This window comes from Danio rerio, chromosome 21 (assembly GCF_049306965.1).
Source record: "Danio rerio strain Tuebingen ecotype United States chromosome 21, GRCz12tu, whole genome shotgun sequence".
Lineage (NCBI taxonomy): Eukaryota > Metazoa > Chordata > Actinopteri > Cypriniformes > Danionidae > Danio > Danio rerio.
In genome coordinates, this window is record NC_133196.1 from 22,193,935 (window position 1) to 22,208,997 (window position 15,063).

The 15,063-nt window shown below is 40.6% G+C and overlaps 1 protein-coding gene across 1 annotated transcript in view; it reads right to left on the reverse strand.

The window, feature by feature from the left end:
• c6.1 (complement component 6, duplicate 1) overlaps positions 1 to 4,091 on the reverse strand; it is a 47,723-nt gene extending 43,632 nt beyond the window's left edge. Inside the window, exon 1 of the mRNA XM_073935279.1 lies at positions 4,054 to 4,091. The gene's annotated coding sequence lies outside the window, so the exon portion shown is untranslated. The remainder of the gene's footprint in view (positions 1 to 4,053) is intronic.
• Positions 4,092 to 15,063: the final 10,972 nt, after the last annotated feature.

A 15,063-nucleotide genomic window follows, 5' to 3' on the forward strand; every position in this document is an offset into this window, starting at 1 on the left:
ATTAAAGGCAGCAATAGTGTCAGCTGCATTTTGATTTTATAACATCAGGTTATACTTTCTGGCACATTTACAGCACTGACACAAATTTAATTGGTGTGTCTGCGTCATTTTATGCAAGGTTTCTGTATTTATAACCCCCTCAGAGGATATTGGGGGTCGCGAGTCACTGGCATTGTTATTTTGGGGGCGCGGGCTGAAAAGTTTGGGAACCCCTGATATAGAGCAGGGGTTTTCAAACCTTTTCAGCTGAGGGCCCCTTTGTGTAGGGCGAATTCTTTTGGGGACCCCCCAAAAATAAAAATGACGCCACCCCCTCAAATTAACAACTGTACTTAATTTTTTTTTATTGTATTATTCAATACATTTATATCATTATATATTATTCAATAAATTTATATTATTCATTATCTGGATTAATTTTTGTAAGATGTTAGTTGAGTTGACATGGTTTTAGTGCTTCAATCTATTGATCAAATCTTGATGCGCAGTACTCATTGTGGTTTGCTCTCACTGAATTATTCCATCAAGCCATATTTTGTGTACAAGTCGTCACGTTTACACAGTTTTTATGCCATTTTTATGCTTTTTTTCAGCCTATGCACAGCTAGACTTCTGTATTTACCCTTACAGCTGAGAGTCTAAATGTATCTAAAGATTTAAAGCTTTAAAGTTTTAAAGAGTTTTGTCATTCATCAGCCTGTTAACAGTTAACTGTACTGTTGTAACTAGCAATACTACAATAGAGGCTGTAGTGGTTCAGTGTGTTTTGTTTATTTTTATTCCTTTTTTTTGTGCACATAATTTACTCAGGTCGACAATCCTGACTTACTCTGATAAAAAATAATTTCCTAAATGCAATCTAGAATTGGGTATTCAAGTTCAAAGAGCCACAAGTTTTACTTTGCATAATTTTAGAAGCTTTGCTGACTTTAAAATGTTCATACCAGTTTGTTCTATTAATAATAATACTGAACATTACATTTAAATTAGTTACACAAACAAATATGGGAAAAAGTGGAACAAAATGCATTTATATTCAGAGTATTAAAATTTGATCAGATATGTTGAGCTCCATTAGATACAGAGCACTAATACATTTTAATATTTAATAATTATTAGCCCTATAACATAACACAAACAGATACATTATAATTTTTAAAGGCTATAGTGCTTTTACTCAGTGTGTATACAATTTAGTTTTTTTAATCATCCAGTTATGAACCAATGTGAGTAAGAGGTCCACTGCAGAGCTCATCCAGCTGTCATTAGTGTAACAGGAGTGAAACTGAGCACTCGCTGATGTGATGACAGCTCCATTCATTGTTACTGCAGCACTTTTTGCTTTACAATTTTAATATGTTTGTTTGCCATGCTGCAAAGAGGACCGTCTGATATTTGTACAATGCAAAGTTTAAAAGCCTGTCGCGCTGTGGACGAGGTGCAATGTTGTGCCGTGTCTTTAAAATGCTATTTGTTCCCTATGAGTGAAGCCTGCGCAGAGAGGCGCGTACTCCGCAGCACCTCGGTTACTTAGGAACGCAAGCCATAAACAGGGTAGTGCTTTCAGCCACCGATAATGTTCTTATTGATCATGTATTTTAACTGAAATATAGTCAGTCAAACCTGAGCATTCATTTAGTTGTTAAGCGTAAAAGAGGTAAGCGTAAGTGAAAGGTAAACGCCGTCAGGTGCGGCAGACAAGCGCCAAAAATCACAGTCAGGAAGCGCCTGGCCAGAAGCGCTTATTCAATAAAAGTCCCCGTCCACGGAGGCGGGCCGCTGCGCTTCTTTTCCTGTGTCACGAAAATGTCAACTGCATTTAAATGACATAAATGCAGAATGAAAAAAGCTTCATTTTTGCAGTACTTCTGAGCTCAAATTATAATAAAAATATATTAACCTTCAGAATGATGCGGGACACAAAATACATCCATGTGGGCTCATTGATCTAAAATTTCTTTGCGGCCCCCCTAGCGCCATCTGGCGGCCCCCCAGGGGGCCGCAGACCCCAGTTTGAAAACCCCTGCACTAGATCATGTCGCTCGCCAGTTAGAAAACTTGATAGTACTTTAAAAATACCACAATTCTGAACGAAAAACTGCATTATATCTAGCACGTTTTCAGTTAGCAAGCAAAACTTGTCATGATGTGCAATATGCAAGGATCGCATGCAAATAAAGAGCCATCGGCCCTTAATTTTTGTCATAGAATTGTGTATTAGATTAGATTGTACGTCAGATCAACAGCACAGACTGAACTTATAGCACCAGGTTAAACTTTATGACCCCTTTATGGTAATCAAATTGAAAATGAACACAGGCCACAACTGACCATTGAGGATGATCTCCAAAATTAAACCAATGGACTTGTCCTGAACACATGCTGTCCACCAGTCTCCTTGAGGTTAGGTTATTAATATTAAATTAAAGAAATGAATAAATGATTATACACACTATATAGCCCATGACTGTTAAGACTGTTGCACTCTTTGTGTTGGCAATATGCTCATGTTTATATAGGCCTATTGTTATGTGTGCAACATTTGTATATTTATAGCCACCTTTGAGAAATGTCGGGGTCACAATGGTTTTAAGAAAAGACTTAAAAAGTCATACATTTGAAATAGTGACTGACACCTGCAGAAACCATGGTTGTGATGTTCCATTCCACTATAGACATGGTTACATCAAAACGAGTATTAAATATTAAGCCAAAAATATAAAACCGAATTATGTATACGCTACTATTTTTATAAAGTGATATGTGCAAATAAAAATACACACTTTTGTCTTTGCAGACTTTTCATCTTTGCATAAACTTGTGTTGTATTACAGTTTTTTTTTTTTTCAGTCGCTTTGGTAAACTTCTCAGATTTGAAATTTGCTGAGCAGTGAGTGCATTTCTCAAAACAGCACATACAAATAGCCAAACAGCATGGATTACCTGCAAAGGCCAGTCTCTTGCTTAAAGTCCTTGGTTCATCTCTCAATGAACATGTCAGTGCCGTCAGAATGACAAGTCCTTGTGTCATTGTGTACGGATAAGACAGTCAAATTACTTACTCATGTTGTCAATGTAACAGCGTACTCTGGATGGACGTCCTTATGTAAGCTACGGCTAATTTATTTCATTTTTTTGCGGCTTGTACTGTGATTCGTTGCCAGATCATGTCATTGTGATACAGAAAGAAAAAGACAGCACTTCATAGGACAAAGAAAACAAAAAACAAACCCAAAACAAAAGTAGAAATGTGAACATAGGACAATCTCCTTTCAGATACACCTCACCTTCGTTATACAAAGTCCAGATTGACCTGGGAGCAATTTACCAATTATAGATTTAGAAAAAAACGTCTAATGGAAATGTACAGAAAAATGCATTATGACTAAATATTATGACAACTTGTTCCACTTCTTTTATATATAATATATAACTTGACATTAACTTTTTTCTCACACCCCACTGGTCATTTTTACGAGACAAAATTTTGTTGTTGAAAACTGTAAATTTGACTTTTGCACGCAAAAAGTACTTGAGTAGGAGACATTTTACTCGATTTGGGTCATTAAAATAACTCTGACTACCAATATAATGATATAGGTAGCCTATATCTGCTGTAGTAACTTAAAACCTACAGTAGTTTGACAAAAAAAAGGGAAAAAAAAGAAAAAAAGACCAAAACAATACCCATTCTTGTCTTAAGGAAATTTTTATTGAGCAATTTTTTGAAGAACAGTAAGTTCATGACATGTTAAATATATAGTATATTCTGCTGGTTTTAAACATACATACGTAATAATAAATACAGTCATGTAACATCCATAACATTACCATTATGTCTTAGGACATCTTTGATTAACTTTTTACTACCTTCCCCAAATGTTGACTAATGAAGGTACATTTTTAACAACTATTTACTTGTTAGGCTACTTTATTGTCAAACCACGTTGCGTACAAATGCATTCAACAGACCTGTATGACAGTGTATTGCTGTACATGACAAATAAAAACACGAGACAGGTGTTTAGAAAGAGAAGTTTATTTTGAACTTACCTTGGTCAATTTCTAAGAGCAGCCCCGAGAGAACTGACAACACCGAGCGAGAACCGCCGTGCTTTATAGGAATGCATATGCAAATGTTTACATGGCGACGTCACTGCTGGGAGTCTCGTTGTCATGGTGAGCGCTGAGGAGAGCACGCCTCCCATTGGACCAAACAGGCTCGGGAATCTCCGTCACGGCGTGACGGCGAGTTGCGGACAAAAACATATTAAATATACTGAATATATATTTTTACATTTTTTTTTTTTTGGTGCCGTGTGTTATTCTGGGATGCAGTAGAATAGGGAGACAGATGATTATAATTAAAGACCAATGACTCTGACAAACTCCTAGTGGTGGTAAGCTTCTTATTATCCAAGATCGTCATCTAGCGGTCACATAACCTAATAGCATGTTACTTGCTACTCCACTACATCATGCCCGTAGCCGGGGTGGGGGCATGCCTAGCCCTAACCTAAACGTAAACCCAATTAGTACCTTACTAATTATTAACAAACAGCTAGTTAGTTTATTATGCTAGTAGTGTTAGTTTAATTGTTTGTTAATACTATGACCTAAACTGAAAAAGTGTTGCCAAAAGGTCCAGCATTTGTCCTTTTAATTATTTTATGTAATTGAATATTATATATTAATCAAATAATGAATATAATATATTTATATTCAATATATATTCCTGTCACGTCTGTGTTTTTGAGGCTGTTTGCTCACTTCATTCGTTTGTTTTTTTTTTTTTTTGTTCTGATCAGATATCCATCCGATCGCTCAAACCACTTCAGAAGGTCATCTGGGATGCGTTTCAGATGAAACTGGACAGGTCTAATCATAACCTGAAATGAGCTTAAGTGAGAATTGGTGTCTGTACTGCAGTTCGTTGGCCTATGCTAAAGCACGTAGTTCAATAGGCCTAGATGTCGACTAAATGAGCAGTCAGTCTTGTTGAGGCTAGCCTACTCCTAATTGAGTGGAGGAACTATGACGTCAATTTGTATGCAAAAACCCGGAAGCGAGTTAGAATTTTAGCAGTTCCGGTTCCTTCGTCCCAAAGTCAATGGGTTTTCTCGATGGGGTTTTAGTAAAATCGCTTAAATAAGGTTCGTGGCAAACACAAACTCAAAATACTTTCACGTTTTGTTCTACGACATAAAACACATCACTTACAGCACACTCTTGACTTTTTTAATGGGTTATGCTTCTTTAAAAAGACGCTTGCTATCAAGTTGCTAAATGGGACTACAGGCGGCGTCGGAGACATTATACGTCATCGAGCTGATCTGGTCTGGAGCGCAGCTCGCTCGTGTTGGGCATTTGGATTAGTCTGATATTTAGGTGTTTTCATGAATAGTATTATATAGTTTGTAGTATTATTCTAATTGGGAATTCAGATTGTGTGTAGATAATTCCTTCACTTGTAAAGGCTGACGAGACAGATTCATTTGCTAATCATTTATGCTAATTAAACAATATTATGAAGATAACGTCACTGCCTACTAGTGCAGCCGGTCTCTCTCCTGCTCTCAGTAATGCAAACGTATGAATAAACGTGTAGAACTACATGCATGTAGGTCAGTAAATGGTGAGTGCATTTTCATTTTTAGGGTGAACTATCTCTTTAGGGACTCAATACTTTGGTTGCCAAATCCAATAAAACAAGGTCTAATGGACCTTGTGCCATGCTAAGCAAGCGTCTCTCTCTTTGTGTGGTTTATTCATAAACTAATTTCGAGAGGATCACGTGCTTATAATCAACACGGCTGGCTCCTTGTTAGCTCCGTAATCAGCCCTATTAGATGATTACGAAAGCATTATAAATAACCTTAGTTTTCCACTCCAGTTATCTTCGTCTTGAAGCTCGCTTCCCGCTACAAAACGCTCCAGCATCGCACCATTTAACCTATCGATACGGAAGAACACACAACAACAACAACAACAACAACAACAACAACAACAAACAACAACAACAACTCCAGCCAGAGCTCCACTCTCCCTGAGAATTCAGCCGCAGCCTCGCCAAAATCGAGCCTGAATTCCCGCAAAAACGCCGGTGCTGCCCACCAGCTCTTCCATCTCCACTTCAAACTGCCTCACGCAAACGCAGTCCACAACTCCACCTAAACTCTCTAGGCGTCGACGATCCAAAACATCGCAAAAGCCTAACTCACTGCTTCCTAGCGGTGCACCCTCGGTAACGTATAGTACGCTTTTAAGGGGAAGCATCGCGGAAACAACTAATCTCCATCAAAGACTAAACCTATTTACAAATCTTTTAAAAACAAGACTTGCGTGATTAGAAGATTCATAAGAACTCACCCTTCAAGCCCGTCCACAAATCCATAAGTAAATCACTGCAAAGATCACAACATTAATCCACGACATATTGATACGTCGATGGACCGCGCTGTTATCATCCAAACTAGTCGCTGGTGTGCCGCAGTGTCTTCACCATTGGTCTTCACACAACACTGGTAAACAAACTTGGCCTCCGATCTTGATTGACGCCCCATCAAGCCAATAGCGAAGGAGCAGCGCCCTCATCCAATGCGCTTTTAAAACTCGATATGGTTCCGCCCTCTCAACAATTCATGAATGAACCCAGCCATTAAAGACTCGTGAATGAACTGAGACAGACATGCTTGCAAATTAAGTTAAGATTAAGAATTTTAGAAGTTAAGATTCCTAACATGTATTTAAACAAATTAAGTAAAGCCCATAACAAACATTCCATTCATACAGTTTCCACTAAGTAGTGAAATAAGCGTTTGATGTTGGGATTTGATATAATAAATAAATAAATTGACTAATAATAATAAATGAATGAATTAATAATAATAATAATAAAATAATAATAAAATAATAAATAAATAAAATAAATAAAAAACCTCTGCCAGATCTGATAGCATTTAACTTCTGTAAAGACTACTACCCAACCAGTGAGAATTTAACACAAAAGTCCAATCGTAATACGTCAATGACCCATACTTGCATATACAGTGCCATATATAACTTATAATGGCACGCCGGCTGGAGGTGAAAATGGTAAAGAAACTAACTTTTCGCTTGACTGCATGAATAGGACATTTAAATAAATCTTCAAGAAGAATTTCTAGGACCACCAGACAAGCTACACCCCATATCCCCAGCTCTGCATCCACCTGCTATCCTGTGGGGGAACAAATGCCCACCTCGATCATCCTCGCAGACTGCGACAACGAAGCTCACAATTGTCCATGCTCTTATTAAGATGCCTTGCATTAGATATCAGCTTAAACAATTTTGTCATGTCTGCTATACATGTATCATGTTGTAAATTAAATTTCTGATTTTTTCTTGTTTCTCATTCCAGACATTAGGACAGCCGGCCCAGAAGCTGACCTTCATCCAACCTATTACACTCCACATCCATTCCAAATGCAATCACAATCTACACAAGGATGCATTTCCAATCATACAGCCCACATCCATAATGCCATATTCACACTAGTCTTCGGGTTTTGAGATTCTCTGAATTACCATCAGTTGCAATCCCACAATCCACCTCACCATATCTGATCTGACTGGAGGAACACTATCTCTCTCCATTAAGCAAGCAAACCGATTATTTATGCAAAGCATGTCCTATATACATTTTCGACATCCCTTCACCCACTCACACAATTCAAATGTTTTAAGTGTAAGCACAACTTAAACTATCCCATACACCCATACATTTTCACTCACCACAGTTCCAACTTATTTAGGGGTTGCCTAAATTTTTCTATTACTGCAGCAGGGATGCTCTAAGCAAGCTCTATACACTTACAAGTCCAATAACACTCGTCACACTGCCCTGCACTAATACAGCAGTAAATGCTTCTGCAGGAGCACACATTGTCTCCATACTGATTCTCTGCAGCAGCAGAACCGCTCCACTGTGCCATACTCACCCATTGCACCTGTAGCTAAGCCCTTATTCACTTCCTCTCTACATATCACTACTAACAGTATTTAATATTCTTGCGAGAGCATTCAAAACTCTCCAATACCGATCACTACTGCACCTATCCAATAGCAGTAGCGCTCCGCTGAGCTACACTCACCATAGCATCACAACAACCGCAGTGACACTCTACCTGAGCCCCTACTTACTTTCATCTCCACACATCCCTTCTGATATTTAATATTTTTGTGGGAGCACCTATAATGCTCCAATACTGACTACCACCGTACCTGCAACAGCAGAGATGCTCAGCCAAGCCTTATTCTCCCATTGCACCACTGTCACAGCGCAGCTCCTTTCCTTCCCACTCCCCAACACTGCACAGCAGTTATACATTTTCGGGAAAGCGTACCCGCCTCCCGACATTGACTTCCACCACACCTCTGCAACAGCAGAGAAGCTGCAGAGCTTCTTTTCCCCCCCGCTTCACTGTCCCAGCAGTGACGCTCTGCCTGAGCTCACATACACTTCCATTCAACATACCACTATTGACACGTCACAACAGTTTAAACGCCTCCATAAAAGCGTTTACTCGTTATTATCGTCTAGCTCAATTACACGTAACAGCCTCAGCGTGATGCATGTATACATTTGGAGAGGATATCAATTCATCCTCACAGCTCGCACTCACGACATCCACTATCTTGAATACAAGGACAGAAATTTAATTCTGCCTGTTCCCCAACCCGCCCCCCCCCCATCCCCCCACCTCTTTCAGCGCTCCCAGTTCAGCAAATAATCTCCCCCTATCTCTCTGCCAAGAGTGCCTGAACCCCGACCCCAACAGGAGCAAAACTTTTTTCCCCAAGGCTACCAGTATAAAATCTTTTCAGTATTCACTTCCTTCCTGCGTCGAGTTTCTCCGCACCTCCTTCTCCTTTCTAGCGTTGAGTTCCTCCGCACCTCCATTCCTTCCTTCAAGCGTCGAATGCTTCCGCTCTTTCCTCCATCCCCTCCCACTCTCCCCCCACCACCTCAACATCTTTTACTCCCTACCCCTTTCCAGCGTCGAGTTTCTCCGCTACTTTTCTCTTTTCAGCGTCGAGTTGCTCCGCTACTATCTCTTCCTTCTAGTGTTGTTCTTCTGCTACTCTCATCTCTTCAGCCTAAGTATCACCATTCAAGGCCTGACTCCCCCGGAGTCAATCAATTACCCCAAACCCCCCCCCCCCCCCCCCCACAATCGACAACTTTCTTGTTTTCTAGCGTTGAGTTCCTCCGCATCTCCTATTCTATGTTCTAAAGCGTTGAGTTCCTCCGCACCTCCTTTCCTTCCTTCAAGCATCGAATGCTTCCGCTCTTTCCTCCATCCCCTCCCACTCTCCCCCCACCTCCTCAATATCTTTTACTCCCTACCCCCTTTCCAGCGTCGAGTTTCTCCGCTTCTCTTCTTTTTCAGCGTCGAGTTGCTCCGCTACTATCACTTCCTTCTAGTGTTGAGTATTTTGCTACTCTTACCTTTCCAGTCTAAGCTTAGACTCCCCCGGAGTCCTGCCTAGCCCACCTCCTATAGGAGTCTCCACCACCCCCTCCCCATTTAGACTCCTGTAGGAGCCTAATCTTTCAGCTCTAACTCCCACGGAGTTACCCCAAGAGCTAAGACTCCCACGGAGTCCCCCCTCCCCTCTCTCTCTCGCCCCGGCCAAATACGCATCTTTCCTACCTTCTAGCGTTGAGTTCCTCCGCATCTCCTGTCCTATATTCCCTAGCGTTGAGTTCCTCCGCATCTCTTTCTCTTCCTTCCAGCGTCGAATGCTTCCGCTCTTTCCTCTCCCCCCTCTTACAACTTCTCTCCTCTCCCCACCCTTAACTCCCAATCCCCCTTTCAGCGTTGAGTTTCTCCGCTACTTTCTTTCTTCAGCGTTGAGTTTCTCCGCTACTTTACTATTTTCAGCATTGAGTTCCTCCGCTACTCTTTCTATATTTCAAAAACATCACTCACCAATCTGACTCCCAAGGAGTCTTCCCACGTTCTGACTCCCCCGGAGTCCTGCTCAGCCCACCACCTACAGGAGTCTCCACCTCTCCCTCCCTTCCCAGACTCCTGTAGTAGTCCAATCCTACAGCTCTAACTCCCACGGAGTTGACCCCGAGCTCTGATCCCCATAGGTTTCTTTTCTTTACCTTTCCAGCGTCGAGTTCCGCCGCATCTCATGCTCTCTTCTTCCCAGCGTTGAGTTCCTCCGCATCCTCTTTACTTCCTTCCAGCGTCGAATGCTTCCGCTCTTCTCTCCACCCCCTCTACAACCCCTCTCCCCTACCCACTACATTCCCCTTTCCCAGCGTTGAGTTCCTCCGCTACTTTTCTTCTTTCAGCGTCGAGTTACTCCGCTACTTTTCCTATTTCTAGCACCAAATCCCTCTGCTACTCTCCTTTCTTCCGTTAGGCTCCCCAACCCTGCCTCCCCGAACCCAACTCCAACAGAGTCCCCAGTCTCTCCTAAGAATCAGTTTCAACTTTTCTCCTGCAGTAACCTATCTCACTTCAATTCACATTCAGCAGCCGGATATGGCACTGACCTCTCGCCTTTTGGGGGGCACTTCAATACGCGGCTGCTGTCCCGAGATGAAAACCTTTGCCTTTTGGGGAGTTCTCGAGACCTACCTGACCTCGAATTCCCCTCTCGCCCTTCTAACGGGAGGGAGCCCCGGGCTCGAGAATATTACGAGCTCAGGGCTCTCTCCCGGGACAGCATGCCAAATACGCTTTATTGATTATCAGCTAAGTGTGAACTCTTGAAGTGTGGTTTATTCATAAACTAATTTCGAGAGGATCACGTGCTTATAATCAACACGGCTGGCTCCTTGTTAGCTCCGTAATCAGCCCTATTAGATGATTACGGAAGCATTATAAATAACCTTAGTTTTCCACTCCAGTTATCTTCGTCTTGAAGCTCCCCCCCTTCCACCCCTACATCCTCCCACTTTTTCTGATCGGGCGACACGGTGGCCCAGTGGCTAGCACTGTTGCCTCACAGCAAGAACACCGCTAGTCCAACCCATCGGGCTGGTTGGTGTTTCTGTGTGGAGTTTGCATGTTCTCCCCGTGTTCGCGTGGGTTTTCCCCGGGTTCCCCGGTTTCCTCCCACCGTCCAAAAACATAAACCATAGCAATCGACTAAAACAAATTATCACCCAATACAACCTGAGTTTACACTTCTCACGGTGACCAGCAGGGGAGTTCTCGAGACCTACCTGACCTCGAATTCCCCTCTCGCCCTTCTAACGGGAGGGAGCCCCGGGCTCGAGGATATTACGAGCTCAGGGCTCTCTCCCGGGACAGCATGCCAAATACGCTTTATTGATTATCAGCTAAGTGTGAACTCTTGAAATAGACGTCCGACCGTTTAAGCACTCTTTGGTTGTCAAAAATAAAAAGACACAAATAAATTGTAGTGATGAGACCCTCTATTTAGGATATAAAATTGCCATACATATAATATTTTTAGGTGACGCAGTAGGTAGTGCCGTTGCCTCACAGCAGAAAGGTCACTGGTTCGAGCCTCAGCTGGGTCAGCTACCGTTTCTGTGTGGAGTTTGCATGTTCTCCCTGCATTCGCGTGGGTTTTCCTCCGGGTGCTCCGGTTTCCCCCACAAGTCCAAAAACATGCGGTACAGGTGAATTGGGTGGGCTAAGTTTTCCGTAGTGTATGAGTGTGACTGAGTGTGTGTGTGTGGATGTTTCCCAGAGATGGGTTGCGGCCGGAAGGTCATCCGCTGCGTAAAAATTGTGCTGGATAAGTTGGCAGGTTAATTCCACGGTGGCGTGTAATAATAAAGGGACCAAGCCGAAAAGAAAATGAAGGAATAATATTTTTTAGATGCTTGAACTGTTATTGTCACCCTGAATTACCTTTTAGGGGATGTTTGGTGTCTTTTATTTAATTAGTTGTTTTGATGAGTGAAAACCTCCCCTTCAGTGTGTCTTTATGCCATGAACTATGTACTTTTTCAAAGGTCAAAAAGATACTTTCAAGAACAACATTGGCTTATTTTTTTGAGCCCCTCCAAATCATGCTAACAAAAAATGCTGAAAATACCACAATAAGTTCTACTTTACTACTGACCATATTTAAATGCCACAGTTTGACTTCTGACAGATCGGAGCTTTAGTGTGACATCAGTTAAAGCTGCACTAGGTGATCTGCCAAAATGCTAACTGGTTAGCATAATATTTCAAATACAATCCCTCCCCTGCTGTCCAAAGCCACGCCTCCTGAAATCACCAACGCGCACATCAAAGATGACGGACCCACTAGATCATGTCGCTCGCCAGTTAGAAAACTTGATAGTACTTTAAAAATACCACAATTCTGAATGAAAAACTGCATTATATCTAGCACGTTTTCAGTTAGCAAGCAAAACTTGTCATGATGTGCAATATTTCATGCATGCAAGGATCGCATGCAAATAAAGAGCCATCGGCCCTTAATTTTTGTCATAGAATTGTGTATTAGATTAGATTGTACGTCAGATCAACAGCACAGACTGAACTTATAGCACCAGGTTAAACTTTATGACCCCTTTATGGTAATCAAATTGAAAATGAACACAGGCCACAACTGACCATTGAGGATGATCTCCAAAATTAAACCAATGGACTTGTCCTGAACACATGCTGTCCACCAGTCTCCTTGAGGTTAGGTTATTAATATTAAATTAAAGAAATGAATAAATGATTATACACACTATATAGCCCATGACTGTTAAGACTGTTGCACTCTTTGTGTTGGCAATATGCTCATGTTTATATAGGCCTATTGTTATGTGTGCAACATTTGTATATTTATAGCCACCTCTGAGAAATGTCGGGGTCACAATGGTTTTAAGAAAAGACTTAAAAAGTCATACATTTGAAATAGTGACTGACACCTGCAGAAACCATGGTTGTGATGTTCCATTCCACTATAGACATGGTTACATCAAAACGAGTATTAAATATTAAGCCAAAAATATAAAACCGAATTATGTATACGCTACTATTTTTATAAAGTGATATGTGCAAATAAAAATACACACTTTTGTCTTTGCAGACTTTTCATCTTTGCATAAACTTGTGTTGTATTACAGTTTTTTTTTTTTCAGTCGCTTTGGTAAACTTCTCAGATTTGAAATTTGCTGAGCAGTGAGTGCATTTCTCAAAACAGCACATACAAATAGCCAAACAGCATGGATTACCTGCAAAGGCCAGTCTCTTGCTTAAAGTCCTTGGTTCATCTCTCAATGAACATGTCAGTGCCGTCAGAATGACAAGTCCTTGTGTCATTGTGTACGGATAAGATGTAGCGCCCTCACCGCCTGATGAGGGACAATAATGTTAATAAAAACACAGGAAACACGGAGCTGCTGCTGCTTCACGTCAGAGTCTGTGTATTGTTTTTTGAATGAATGCACTTAAAAGTATACTTTCACATTGTAGAACAACATATGTAAACATCTTCACAGATATTATATACACATATCACAAAATAATCACATACATATTCCTTGCACATTACTGCTATAAATTACTATAAAGTAATTATATGATTCTTCCTAAATAAACTATTCACAGTTTAATTATTCTATAACACACACAAAGGCATATAACCGACCTACACATATATCTCTCTTTATATATACATTGTAACCAACTATGGAAAATAATAGCACTTTGTGACTTTATAATTACTTTTGTAACAATATTCCCTTTGTTAGTTGTTATGTTGATACATATAATATACATTCACTTGACCGTTTCTACAGTTGGCATTTAAATCATCATATCATCATGTTACCGTTGGAATTACAGTGCAGAGCGTATATATATACAGTTAATACGAACTCTTTTATATATTAATATACACTATCAGGTTAATTTAATAGATGACACTTGTTGCTTTCACATCTCTAACGTATATTCAACACATTTTGATAACGATTTCAATATTTCATACCTGATGAGGGACAATAATGTTAATAAAAACACAGGAAACACGGAGCTGCTGCTGCTTCACGTCAGAGTCTGTGTATTGTTTGAGCAGCAAGCCCCTCCCCCTCATTAAGTATGAAGTAGAAGTAGCCAATCGGAAACATGTAAATCATAGCATCACATTACATTAATTTAAAATATTTATTTTCTATTCTCTACTTAATAAAACGAAAGTGTACAGACTAGAAAGACAAATTAACTTTGATTTTTAATTTCTAATAATTCGTAACCACTTCACTCTCCCCATCAAAATAAATGTCGTCCCGACATTACTTTCCTGTTTATCTCTCACGAAAACGGAATAATTTCTTGTCATCATGTGATATTAATGTCTAGTGGTTGTATGTCTCATTACTTGTGTGCTCTGCATATTATGAATAGGGGTACGAGTTGAGACTACCTAGTCTGTTTCTTCTTCTAATCCCACATTTCCTACACAAACTCTATCTTTCAATATATGTATGAATATACTGGCTCATATTGCTGCACAAGGTAAGTCCACGGAGTTACATTCTGCATTTCATATGGCATGGGATGAAAAGCTGTGGTGTTAGTATGTCCAACATTATAACAGGCTGGAGTGCCCAAATAGTCATAGGTAAATGTTCTTGGTTGTCTCCTTTCCCTTTGAGGCCACCTGGTTTCTTGTTCTGCCTCTGTGCTACTTTCACTCAAAGTAGTATATTCTTCTTGCATGTTCTCTGGTGCCTCTTCAGGTTGTTCCTCCTCTAACACATCAACTTCTTGTTGAGACATATCCTCAAGGTCCATTGAAACATTTGTTATCTGATCCTGTTCTGTCCGTTCACTGATTTGCTCTTTTTCTTTTTCAGGTTCACCAGACAAGTCACAAGGTAAGTGTTCATTTACTAACTTTCTGTTTCCCCCTTTAGATAATTCTGACTGAGCTTCAGATACATTCTGCTCTCTGAGTTCAACAATCTCTTGCCCAAGGCTCTGAGGCTGGATTTCAGGTAAGTAATAGTAATAAGGACAATCTTCATCCTCATCCTCTTTTGGCTCGTTCCTTTTTACTGGTTTTAGATTTTTTGATGGT